The following is a 12,544-nucleotide window of genomic DNA, read 5'->3' as shown; positions in this document are numbered from 1 at the left end:
AGGTAAACACATGGTAAAAATGGTGGATTTATCACTCATAAAGCTAACATAAAGGTTAAAAGGCAAAAGTAGTAAAAATAACTATAATGATTAGTTAAGGAATACACAAGATAAAAGTATGTAAAATGTGACATCGAAACCATAAAACATGGGGTAGAGGAAGTAAAAATGAGGAGTTTTCGAATGCATTTAAACTTAAGTTATCAACTTAAAATACAGTTACAAGTGGAGGTTAATATACTAAGCCTCATGGGAACCACCAAACAAAAATCTATAGTTGATTTCCAAAAAACTGTGAGAAAGGAGATTCTTCTCCAAGCAAACAAATGGCAGATGATGTCAGTGCTCTAAAAGGGGCTAGGGGCCCTGGAATGGGAGGTCGCAGTGGCTTCCATGGAAGTTTCAGCTGCAGCAACTGGACCAGGGACGAGGCCATGGAACTCACAGAGGACGAGGAGTGGTTGCTCATCACCAACCTGGGCCACCTGGTCACAAACATGAAGACTGAGTCCCTGGAGGAGATCTATCTCTTCTCCCTGCCCATCAAGGAATCTGAGATCATTATCTTCCTGGGGACATCCCTTAAGGTTGAATTTTGAAGATTCTGCCCATGCAAAAGCAGACTCCTGCCAGTAAGCAGACTAGGTTCTAGGCATTTGCTGCCATCAGAGATTATAATGGACACATTGAGCTGGATGTTAAGTGCTCTAAGGAGGTAGCTACTGCCATCTGTAGGGCCATCATCCCGGTCAAGTGATCCAACATCCTCATGCAGCAAGGCTACTGGGGGAACAAGACCCGCAATCCCGCACTATCCCATGCAAGGTGACTGGCCGCTGTGGCTTTGTGCTGGTGCACCTCAGCCCTGACCCCAGAGGCACTGGTATTGTCTCAGCCCATGCCCAAGAAGCTACTGATGATGGCTGGTATTGACAACTGCTACATCCTGGCCAGAGGCTACACTGCCACTCTGGGCAACTTCACCAAGGCCACTTTTGATGCCATTTCCAAGACCTACTGCTAGCTCACTCCTGACCTCTGGAAAGAGGCTGTGTTCACCAAGTCTCCCTATCAATAAGGAATTCACTGACCAGCTTGTAAAGACCCATACTAGAGTCTCCATGCAGAGGACCCAGGCTCCAGCTGTGGCAACCAAACAGTTTTGTGAGAAAAGAATCTAAGCATACCACTAACAAAATTACAAACCACAAAGGAAAAAACCAAGAGAAGAAAGGAACAGAAAAAGAGAAACTACAAAACAGCTAGAAAACAATGAACAAAATGGCAATAAGCACATACCCATCATAATTACTTTAAATACAAATGGGCTAAATTCTACAATCAAAAGACAAGAGTGGCTAAATGGGTTAAAAGCGGGGAGGGGGGCACCTCTATATACTGCCTACAAGAGACTCATTTCAGATAAGGACATACACAGACTGAAAGTAAAGGGATTAAAAAGATATTCCATGTAAATGGAAACAAAATGAAAGCTGGAGTAACTATCCTTAGATAAAATAGACTGTAAAGCAAAGATTATAATAAAAAAATAAACAAAAAGGCATTAGATAATGGGAGAGGGATCTATCCATAAAAAAGATGTCACGTTTGTAAATATTTGTGCACCCAAACTAGAAGCATCTAAATATATAAAGCAAGTATTAATAGACCTAAAGGGAGAAACAGACAGCAATTCATTAATAGTATGGAACTTTCATACCTGATTTTTATAACAGATCATCCAGACAGATCAATAAGGAAACACTGGACTTACACAACACATTTACCAGATTAATTGAACAGATATATACAGAATATTCTATCCAGGGCAGCAGAATACACATTCTTCTCAAGTGCATTTGGAACAACCTCCAGAATAGATCATATTTTAGGCCACAAAACAAGTTCTACTAAATTTAAGAAGATTGAAATTATATCAATCATTTTTTTCCAACCACAATAGTATGAAACTAAAAATCAGTTACAAAAAGAAAACTGGAAAATTGACAAATATGTGGATATTACAACATTCTACTGAACAACGAATGGGTCAATGAAGAAATTAAAGGAGAAATAATAAGATACCTCGAGACAACTGAAAATGGAAATACAACGTACCAAAACTTATGGGATATAGCAAAAGTAGTTCAAAGAAAGTTCACAGAGATAAATACTAATCTCAAGAAAGATGAAAAATCTAAAATAAACAATCTAACATTACACTTTATGGAACCAGAAAAATAAGAACAAGTTAGGTGCAAAGTTAGTAGAAGAAAGGAAACAACAGAGTGGATAGAAGTTAAATAGATATGATCAATGAAACTAAGAGCTGGTTCTGTGAAAAGATAAATAAAATTGGCAAACCTTTAGCAAAACTCAGCAACAAAAAAAAAAAAAAAAAAAAAAAAAGAGGACTCAAACTCAGAAGTTACAACTAAATACAAACAAGCACAAACTACTACAAGGAACAATTATATGCCAACAAATTTTACAACCTAGAAGAAATGGATAAATTCCTAGAAAAACATTCAACCATCCAAGACTGAATCATGAAGAAATAAAAAATTTTAACAGACTGATTACTAGTATTGAATCAGTAATCAAAAATCTCCCAACAAACAAAAGTCCAAGACCAGATGCCTTCACTGGTAAATTCTACCAAATATTTCTCAAACTCTTTCAAAAAAATAGAAGTGATAGGTATACTTTCAAACTCATTTTACACAGTCAGTATTACCCTGATACAAACACTACACAAGAATACCACAAGACAGTTATAGGACAACATCCCTAATGAATGTAGATGCAAAAATTCTCAGTAAAATATTAGCAAACCAAATTCAACAATACATTAAAGTTCTCATTCACTACAATCAAGTGGGTATTGTTTCAGGGATGCAAGGTGGTTCAACATCTACTAATTAATCAACATATCATATAAACAAAAGAAAACAAAAATCCTATGATCATCTCAAAAGATGTAGAAATAACATGACAGAATTCAACATCCATTTACGATAAAAATAATAAAGTGGGTATATGTTATGTACCTGAACATAATGAAGGCTGTATGACAAGCCCTACTAACATCATACTCAATAGTGAAAAGCTGAGGGGCGCCTGGGTGGCTCAGTTGGTTAAGCGGCTGACTTCGGGTCAGGCCATGATCTCGCGGTCCGTGAGTTCGAGCCCCGCGTTGGGCTCTGTGCTGACAGATCAGAGCCTGGAGCCTGTTTCAGATTCTGTATCTCCTTCTCTCTGACCCTCCCCCTGTTCATGCTCTGTCTCTCCCTGTCTCAAAAATAAATAAACATTAAAAAAAATTTTTTTTAAATAGTCATAAAATTAATTGCTGGGCTTGAAAAAAGCATAAAAGACAGCAGAGAATCTATTGCTACAGAGATCAAGGGACTAAAAAATAGTGATGAAGAATTAAAAAATGCTATAAATGAGATGCAAAATAAAATGGAGGCTGCCATAGCATGGATTGAAGAGGGAGAGGAGAGAATAGGTGAATTAGAAGATAAAATCATGGAAAAAGAGGAAGCTGAGAAAAAGAGAGATAAAAAAATCCAGGAGTATGAAGGGAGAATTAGAGAACTAAGTGACGCAATCAAACGGAACAATATCTGTATCATAGGAATTCTAGAAGAAGAGAGACCAGGGGCTGAAGGTATAATCAAAACAGTATAGTGTTGACTTAAAAACAGACACATGGATGAAGAGACCACATCAGAGAGAGCCCAGAATTAGACCCAGGTATATGTGGTCAACTAATCAATTAACTTACAACAAAAATGTCAAGAATATAGAACAGGGAAAGGATAGACATTCCCTTCAATAAATGATTGTGGGGAAATGACCACCACATGCAAAAGAATGAAATTAGACCTACAATCTTACATCATACACAAAAATCAACTCAAAATGGATTAAAAACTTGAATGTGAGACCTGAAACTGTAAGACTCCTAGAAGAAAACAAACATGGTACACTATTCGATACTGGTCTTGGCCTTTGAGTTTTTGGATCTGACTGTAAGAGTAAAGGCAACAAAAGCAAAAATGAACAGGTACAACTGTATCATGCTAAAAATCATCTGCACAGCAAAGGAAACCATCCATAAAATGAAAAGGCAATACACTAAGTGGTAAATCCCATATTTCATAAAGGTTAATATCCAAACATATAAAGAATTCATACAACTCAATAGTAGAAAAACAACCTGACTAAAAACTGAGCATTTTTCCAAAGAACATACTGATGGCCAAGAGACACATGAAAAGATGCTCATCATCACTCATTATCAGGGAAATACACATCAAAACCACAATGAGGTATCACCTCATACCTGTTAGAATGGCTATAATCAATACAAACGATAAGAAGTACAGTAAAATCTTGGTTTGCAAGCATACTTTGTTCCAGAAACATGCCTGTAATAAAGCACTTATATATCAAAGCAATTTCCCCATAAGAACTCAGATGATTCAATCTACAGCCCAAAAATATTCATATAAAAAATGATTACAATACTGTAATACAAAATAAAAAACAAAATACAAAATATAAAGGAAAATAAACAAATTAGCCTGCACTTACCTTTAAAAACTTTCGTGGGTGGTGTGAGGGAGACAAAAGAGGTGGATTATTGTGTAGGACAACTTTCACTAACAGAATCACTGCTATCTATTGGCTTGATGGAAACTTTTTCTTTTCATGTAACTTTAACAAGGAACCTATTCAATGATACTTCCTTTTGCCTCCTTTTGAAGATTTCGTGTAAATGTAACATAGCATTGTCATTAAACAGATTCATCATTCACACTTCTACGGCCTTATTTGGGTGGTGCTTTTCTACAAAATTTTGCACTGTTTCCCACATTTTATACATCTCCCTAATCTCATTTGAAGTGAGGGATTCGTCTGCCTTCTCTTCCTCTTCTGTAGACTAGATGCAGACGTAGACTTCTTATAAAATCTTATAATTTTGGCTGCTCACATACATCATTTGTACTTCTCAATGATTTCCTTATTAACTTCCACCATAATCATCTCCTTCTTCCGCCTTTCTTTTCAACCTTTTTCTGCATGGGGGCCATTGTATATGCTCACACGCATGTTGACTACAATGCAGTATTAATAAACTCTTGTCATATACTGTACTTAATGTAACTGGCAATAAGGCAGCAGAGGAAAGGGTCTACATCTGCAGGCAGCCTGACCTAGAATGAAGCAGAGCATTCCTAAGCTTACTCTTATACACAAAAGTAAGGGGCTACCCATAAGTGCTTTGAAGTGACAAAAAACACACTAGTACCAGTTGTGGGTACCTTCCAACGTTCTGAAAAACCACTGATTTCTGCCAAACACTGCAGCCTGAGACTGAGCATCCAAGCATGGGAGACGATCACCCACAATCCCTCAGTGAGAAAGAGAGAAGAACCACTGGCTCAGTTGTGATCATGTAAAATTCGGTGTCATCTACTACTCATGTTTCAAGACTTGCTTGTTTATCAAGTTAAAATTTATTAGAAATGTTTGATCATCTTGCAAAACACTTGCAGGACAAGTTACTTGCAACCCAAGGTTTTACAGTATTGTCAAGAACGTGTAAAAAAAGGAAAGAAACCCTTGTGCACTGTTGGCGAGAATCCAAATTGGTACAGGCACTATGGAAAACAGTATGGAAGTTCCTCAAAAAATTAAAAACAGATCACCATATGGTCCAGAAATTCCACTCTTGGGTATTTATGTGAAGAAAACAAAAACCACTAATTGGAAAAAATATATGCTACCCCAACTTTCACTGCATCGTTATTTTCAGTAGACAAAATATGGATGCAATCTATCCATCAACAGATGAATGGATAAAGATGTGGTATGTATATACAATGGAATAGTGTTCACAAAAAAAGGAAATCCTGTTATTTGTGACAACATGGATGGACTGTGAGGCCATTATGTTAAGTGAAACAAAGAGAGAAAGACAAATACTAAGTCTTCTATGTGGAAGTTTAAAAAACAAAAAACATCATCAAGCTCACAGATACAAAGAATAGGCTGGTGGTTGCCACAGGCAGCACTTTGGGTGGGAAAAAGCAGTAAAGGTTTAAGTTTTCAGGTATAAAATAATGAATTATGGGGATGTAATGTATAATGTGTTGACTACAGTTAGTAATGTTGTACTGTATATTTGAAAGTTGCTAAAAGTAAATCTTCAAAGTCCTTATCACAAGAAAAAAAGGTTTTTTTCTACATACATGGTGACAGATGTTAACTAGACATTGTTGTGATCACTTCACAATATACACAAATTTAGAATCATTATGTTGCACACCTAATAGTTATATAATGGAATATGTCAATTATAACTTAATAAAAATTTAGACATAAGCAGGGGCCAACATGGCAGACAAGTAGGGGGATCCATTCTTCCCACATCTCTCAAACAAAGAAGTGTAGAAGCCAAAGGACTTTGAACACCAGAGCCTGGTGGAAAAGAGGAAAAGAGACTGAATCTACTAGGAAGAAAACGGGAAAGCTAAAAAAAGATAGGTGGGTGATTGCGAACTGGGGGATATAAAAAAAAGGCCGCATGGGCATGGAGGGGAGGGACCCCCTTCTGCAGAGAGACAAAGGGAAGAGAAAGAGTGGCTAGGGAAGTGCAGGACCTTATCTAGACAGGAGAAAGACTGGGACTGAGACTGAGAGGGATCCGATCTCTAACTGCGGGGCTTTTTTCGGACTGGGGCCGGCTCCCTGTTCCTGCACCTGGGGAGGAGGGGAGCCAGGGGCCTGGGTGTGGTGGTAGGTCAGGGGCTCAGTCTGCAGTTGGGAAAAGTGGTTCCCTCCCTGGAGGGCTGCACAATAGTACAGAACCCGCCTGCGTCTGCCACCCAGGGTGCAGTGGCTGGGCCAAGGGTGCAGTCTTCAAGAGGAAAAGGCTGCCGTCTCCCTGAAGTGCTGTGGGAAAAGACAAAGCCTGCCTGCCTCCGCCACTCCAGGGGCTTGCGGCGGCAAGGGCAGTGGCTCTCAGTCTGCAGTAGGAGAAGGCGGTCCTCCCTGAAGTGCCTCAGCACAGACAAAGCCAGCCGGGGGGACCACATACGGCAGTACTGAGAGGTGCTTCCCCAGTGTCTGAGCGCACGGAGCGGGACTTTGAATCCTAGCCAAGCACAGGGTCAGGGAGTTGGTGGAGAGAGAAGGACCACCCTGTCTGCACCCCCGGCACAGTGAGGACGACTCACCGGGTCTGGCTCCAATGAGAAGAGACTGGGGAATCACCATTCTCCACCCCCCAACCCACCACCACCACCAAGGATGGGACTCAGGGATCACTCCCGGGACCATAGTGGAGGTGGGTCCAGATTACGCCAAACCACGCCCCTTCGCACTGGGTAACTGCATATCCACCTGAGCAGCACAGACCCTGCAGACAGCTACTCCCGACAAACTCTGCAGCATGGCCTGGATTGACTCTAGATCAATTCTTGATATGTAGATATATTCTCCCCACCCCCCCCCCCCCCATTCTCCTCCTTATCTCTTCCCTCCCCTAGGCTGGTTACTCTGGTTACTGTCTGTCTAAACAGACATATTTAATCCACTGTCTTACACATGTTCTACACCTCCTTCTTTACACTCCTTTCTCTCTCTCTGGAACAATCAAGCCATATGGTTTCTCTGTCTGGGTAGCTTTCTCTTCGTTTTGTTTTCCCCGCCTCCTTCCTTATTTTCCTTTCTCTCTCCCTGGATTAAGCATTTTAGTCTCTCTGCCTAATCAATGTTTATCCTCCCGCCCAGCTCCTGTCATTTCTCTCTTTATATGTGCTCTTCCATCAGCACCGCCTCCACCCTCTTCTTTACTTGCAGTCAGTGGTTTTGGGTTTTTGCTTTTCATCTTTAGTTTTTTGTTTTTGTTTATTTGTTTGTGTTATTTGTTTGTGTGTTTGTGTGTTTTGGTCTCGTGTTTGTCTGTTTTCCTTTACAGGACTACTCCAAGGAACAAATCAAAGCACACCTGCTGTAGGGTCCAAAATATCACTATGTAGGGCAATAAAATAACCAAAGTGACAACAACAGAGAGCAAGTAACAATCTCCGAAAAAACACCTCCTGAGGGGCCAGGCCCTGGACAGTGCATGACCCTCCTTTAATATAGCAGTGCTCACAGGTGCAGAGCACACAACAAGCTTTTAAAACACATAAGGGACAGAAAACTACCCAAAATGATGAAACGGAAGAATTCTTCTCAAAAGAAATTCCAGGAAGTAGTGACAGCTAATGAATTGATCAAAACCGATTCAAGAAATATAACTAAACAAGAATTTAGAATAATAGTCATAAAATTAATCGCTGGGCTTGAAAAAAGCATAGAGGAAAGCACAGAATCTACTGCTACAGAGATCAAGGGACTAACAAATAGTCATGATGAATTGAAAAAGGCTATAAATGTGCAAAACAAAAGGTGGCTACAGCACGGATTGAAGAGGCAGAGGGGAGAACAGGTGAATTAGAAGATAAAATCATGGAAAAAGAGGAAGCTGAGAAAAAGAGAGATAAAAAAAAATCCAGGAGTACGAGGGGAGAAAATTAGAGAATTAAGTGATGCAATCAAACGGAACAGTATCCGTATCATAGGAATTCCAGAAGAGCAAGGGGCTGAAGGTGTACTTGAACAAATCATAGCTGAGAACTTCCCTGATCTGGGGAAGGAAACAGGCATTGAAATCCAAGAGGCACAGATAACTCCCTTCAGACATAACTTGAATCAATCTTCTGCACGGCATATCATAGTGAAACTGGCAAAATACAAGGATAAAGAGAGAATTCTGAAAGCAGCTAGGGATAAACGGGCCCTAACATACAAAGGTAGACATGTAAGGGTAGTAGCAGACCTATCTACTGAAACTTGGCACGCCAGAAAGGAATGGCAGGAAATTTTCAATGTGATGAACAGAAAAAATATGCAGCCAAGAATCCTTTACCCATCAAGTCTGTCATTCAGAATAGAAGGAGAGATAAAGGTTTTTCCAAACAAACAAAAACTGAAGGAATTCATCACCACAAAACCAGTCCTGCAAGAGATCCTAAGGGGGACTCTGTGAGTGAAATGTTGCAAGGACCACAAAGTACCACAGACATCACTACAAGCATGAAACCTATAGATATCACAGTGACCCTAAATCCATATCTTTCAGTAATAACACTGAATGTAAACGGACTAAATGCTCCAACCAAAAGACGCAGGGTATCAGAATGGATAAAAAAACAAGACCCATCTATTTGCTGTCTACAAGAGACTCATGTTAGACCTGAGGACACCTTCAGATTGAAAGTGAGGGGATGGAGAACTATCTATCATGCTACTGGATGTCAAAAGAAAGCTGGAGTAGCCATACTTCTATCAGACAAACTAGACTTTAAATTAAAGGCTGTAACAAGAGATGAAGAAGGGCATTATATAATAATTACAGGGTCTATCCATCAGGAAGAGCTAACAATTATAAATGTCTATGCGCCGAATACCGGAGCCCCCAAATATATAAAACAATTACTCACAAACATAAGCAACCTTATTGATAAGAATGTGGTAATTGCAGGGGACTTTAACACTCCACTTACAGAAATGGATAGATCATCTGGACACACGGTCAATAAAGAAACAAGGGCCCTGAATGATACATTGGATCAGATGGACTTGACAGATATATTTAAAACTCTGCAAACCAAAGCAACAGAATATACTTGCTTCTTGAGTGCACATGGAACACTCTCCAAGACAGATCACATACTGGGTCACAAAACAGCCCTTCATAAGTATACAAGAATTGAAATCATACCATGCATACTTTTAGACCACAATGCTATGAAGCTTGAAATTGACCACAGAAAAAAGTCTGGAAAACCTCCAAAAGCATGGAGGTTAAAGAACACCCTACTAAAGAATGAGTGGGTCAACCAGGCAATTAGAGAAGAAATTTAAAAATGTAAGGAAACAAGTGAAAATGAAAATACAACAATCCAAATGCTTTGGGATGCAGCAAAGGCAGTCCTGAGAGGAAAATACATTGCAATCCAGGCCTATCTCAAGAAACAAGAAAAATCCCAAATACAAAATCTAATAGCACACCTAAAGGAACTACAAGCAGAACAGCAAAGACACCCCAAAGCCAGCAGAAGAGAAATAATAAAGATCAGAGAAAAATAAACAATGTAGAATCTAAAAAAACAGTAGAGCAGATCAATGAAACCAAGACTTGTTTTTTTGGAAAAATAAACAAAATTGATAAGCCTCTAGCCAGGCTTCTCAAAAAGAAAAGGGAGATGACCCAAATAGATAAAATCATGAATGAAAATGGAATTATTACAACCAATCCCTCATAAACACAAACAATTATCAGGGAATACTATGAAAAATTATATGCCAACAAACTGGACAACCTGGAAGAAATGGACAAATTCCTAAGCACCCACACACTTCCAAAACTCAAACAGGAAGAAATAGAAAACTTGAACAGACCCAGAACCAGTGAAGGAACTGAATCAGTCATCAAAAATCTCCCGACAAATAAGAGATGGGCTTATTCCCCAGATGGCTTCCCTGGGGAATTCTACCAGACATTAAAGCAGAGATAATACCTATCCTTCTCAAGCTGTTCCAAAAAATAGAAAGGGAAGGAAAACTCCCAGACTCATTCTATGAAGCCAGCATTACTTTGATTCCCAAACCAGACAGAGACCCAGCAAAAAAAGAGAACTACAGGCCAATATCCCTGATGAATATGGATGCAAAAATTCTCAACAAGATACTAGCAAATTGAATTCAACAGCGTATAAAAAGAATTATTCACCATGATCAAGTGGGATTCATTCCTGGGCTGCAGGGCTGGTTCAACATTAGCAAATCAATCAACGTGATACGTCACATTAATTAAAGAAAAGCACCCTATGATCTTGTCAATCAATGCAGAAAAAGCATTTGACAAAATTCAGCATCCTTTCTTAATAAAAACTCTCGAGAAAGTCTGGATAGAAGGAACATACTTAAACATCATAAAAGCCATTTATGAAAAGCCTACAGCTAATATCATCCTCAATGGGGAAAAACTGAGAGCTTTCCCCCTGCATTCAGGAACACGACAGGGATGTCCACTCTCACCGCTGTTGTTTAACACAGTGTTGGAAAGTTCTAGCATTAGCAATCAGACAACAAAAGGAAATCAAAGGGATCAAAATTGGCAAAGATGAAGTCAAGCTTTTACTTTTTGCAGATGACATGATATTATACACGGAAAACCCGACAGACTCCACCAAAAGTCTGCTAGAACTGATATGTGAATTCAGCAAAGTCGCAGGATACAAAATCAATGTACAGAAATCAGTTGCATTCTTATACACTAACAATGAAGCAACAGAAGACAAATTAAGAAATTGATCCCATTCACAACTGCACCAAGAATCATAAAATAAAATACCTAGGAATAAACCTAACCAAAGATGTAAAAGATCTGTATGCTGAAAACTATAGAAAGCTTATGAAGGAAATTGAGGAAGATACAACGAAACGGAAAAACATACCGTGCTCATGGATTGGAAGAATATAGTTAAAATGTCAATACTACCCAAAGCAATCTACACATTCAATGCAATCCCAATCAAAATTGCACCAGCATTCTGCTCAATGTCACTCCTCATCAGGGAAATACAAATCAAACCACACTGAGATATCACCTCACGCCAGTGAGAATGGCTAAAATGAACAAATCAGGCGACTATAGATGCTGGCGAGGATGTGGAGAAACGGGAACCCTCTTGCACTGTTGGTGGGAATGCAAACTGGTGCAGCCACTCTGGAAAACAATGTGGAGGGTCCTCAAAAAAAATAGATCTACCCTATGACCCAGCAGTAGCACTGCTAGGAATTTACCCAAGGGATACAGGAGTGCTGATGCATGGGGGCACTTGTACCCCAATGTTTATAGCGGCACTTTCAACCATAGTCAAATTATGGAAAGAGCCTAAATGTCCATCAACCAACGAATGGATAAAGAAGATGTGGCTTATATATACAATGGAATGCTACTTGGCAATGAGAAAGAATGAAATCTGGCCATTTGTAGCAATGTGGATGGAACTGGAGAGTGTTACGCTAAGTGAAGTAAGTCAGGCAGAGAAAGACAGATACCATATGTTTTCACTCATATAAAAAAAAAAGTTACAGAGAGGGAAGGAGGCAAACCATAAGAGAGTCTTAAATATGGGGAACAAACTGAGGGTTGATGGGGGGTGGAAGAGAGGGGAGAGTGAATGGTGGGCATTGAGCAGGGCAGCTGTTGGGATGAGCACTAGGTGTTGTATGGAAACCAATTTGACAATAAATTATATTTTAAAAAGTTACATAAGCATATACAACTATGCTATAAAAGATAAAAAATAAAAAATAAATAAAAATTTAAAGCTATATCAAGTGGTGTTCCTAGAACTTGAAATAAGAGAAAAATCATTATTACAAACATGGACCTGATCTTTTACAATTAATG

General features: G+C 39.2%; 1 protein-coding gene and 1 pseudogene across 1 annotated transcript in view; one reads left to right on the top strand and one right to left on the bottom strand.

The window, feature by feature from the left end:
- The window catches only part of SPIDR (scaffold protein involved in DNA repair), a 479,623-nt gene that overhangs the window by 399,380 nt on the left and 67,699 nt on the right, over positions 1 to 12,544 (bottom strand). The window lies entirely within an intron of this gene.
- LOC122210538 lies at positions 218 to 1,256 on the top strand (annotated as a pseudogene).

The sequence above is a fragment of the Panthera leo genome, chromosome F2 (assembly GCF_018350215.1).
Source record: "Panthera leo isolate Ple1 chromosome F2, P.leo_Ple1_pat1.1, whole genome shotgun sequence".
NCBI classification, from domain to species: Eukaryota; Metazoa; Chordata; class Mammalia; order Carnivora; family Felidae; genus Panthera; species Panthera leo.
The sequence above is the reverse complement of the archived record's forward strand: the minus strand, read 5'-3'. Positions and strand labels throughout refer to the sequence as shown.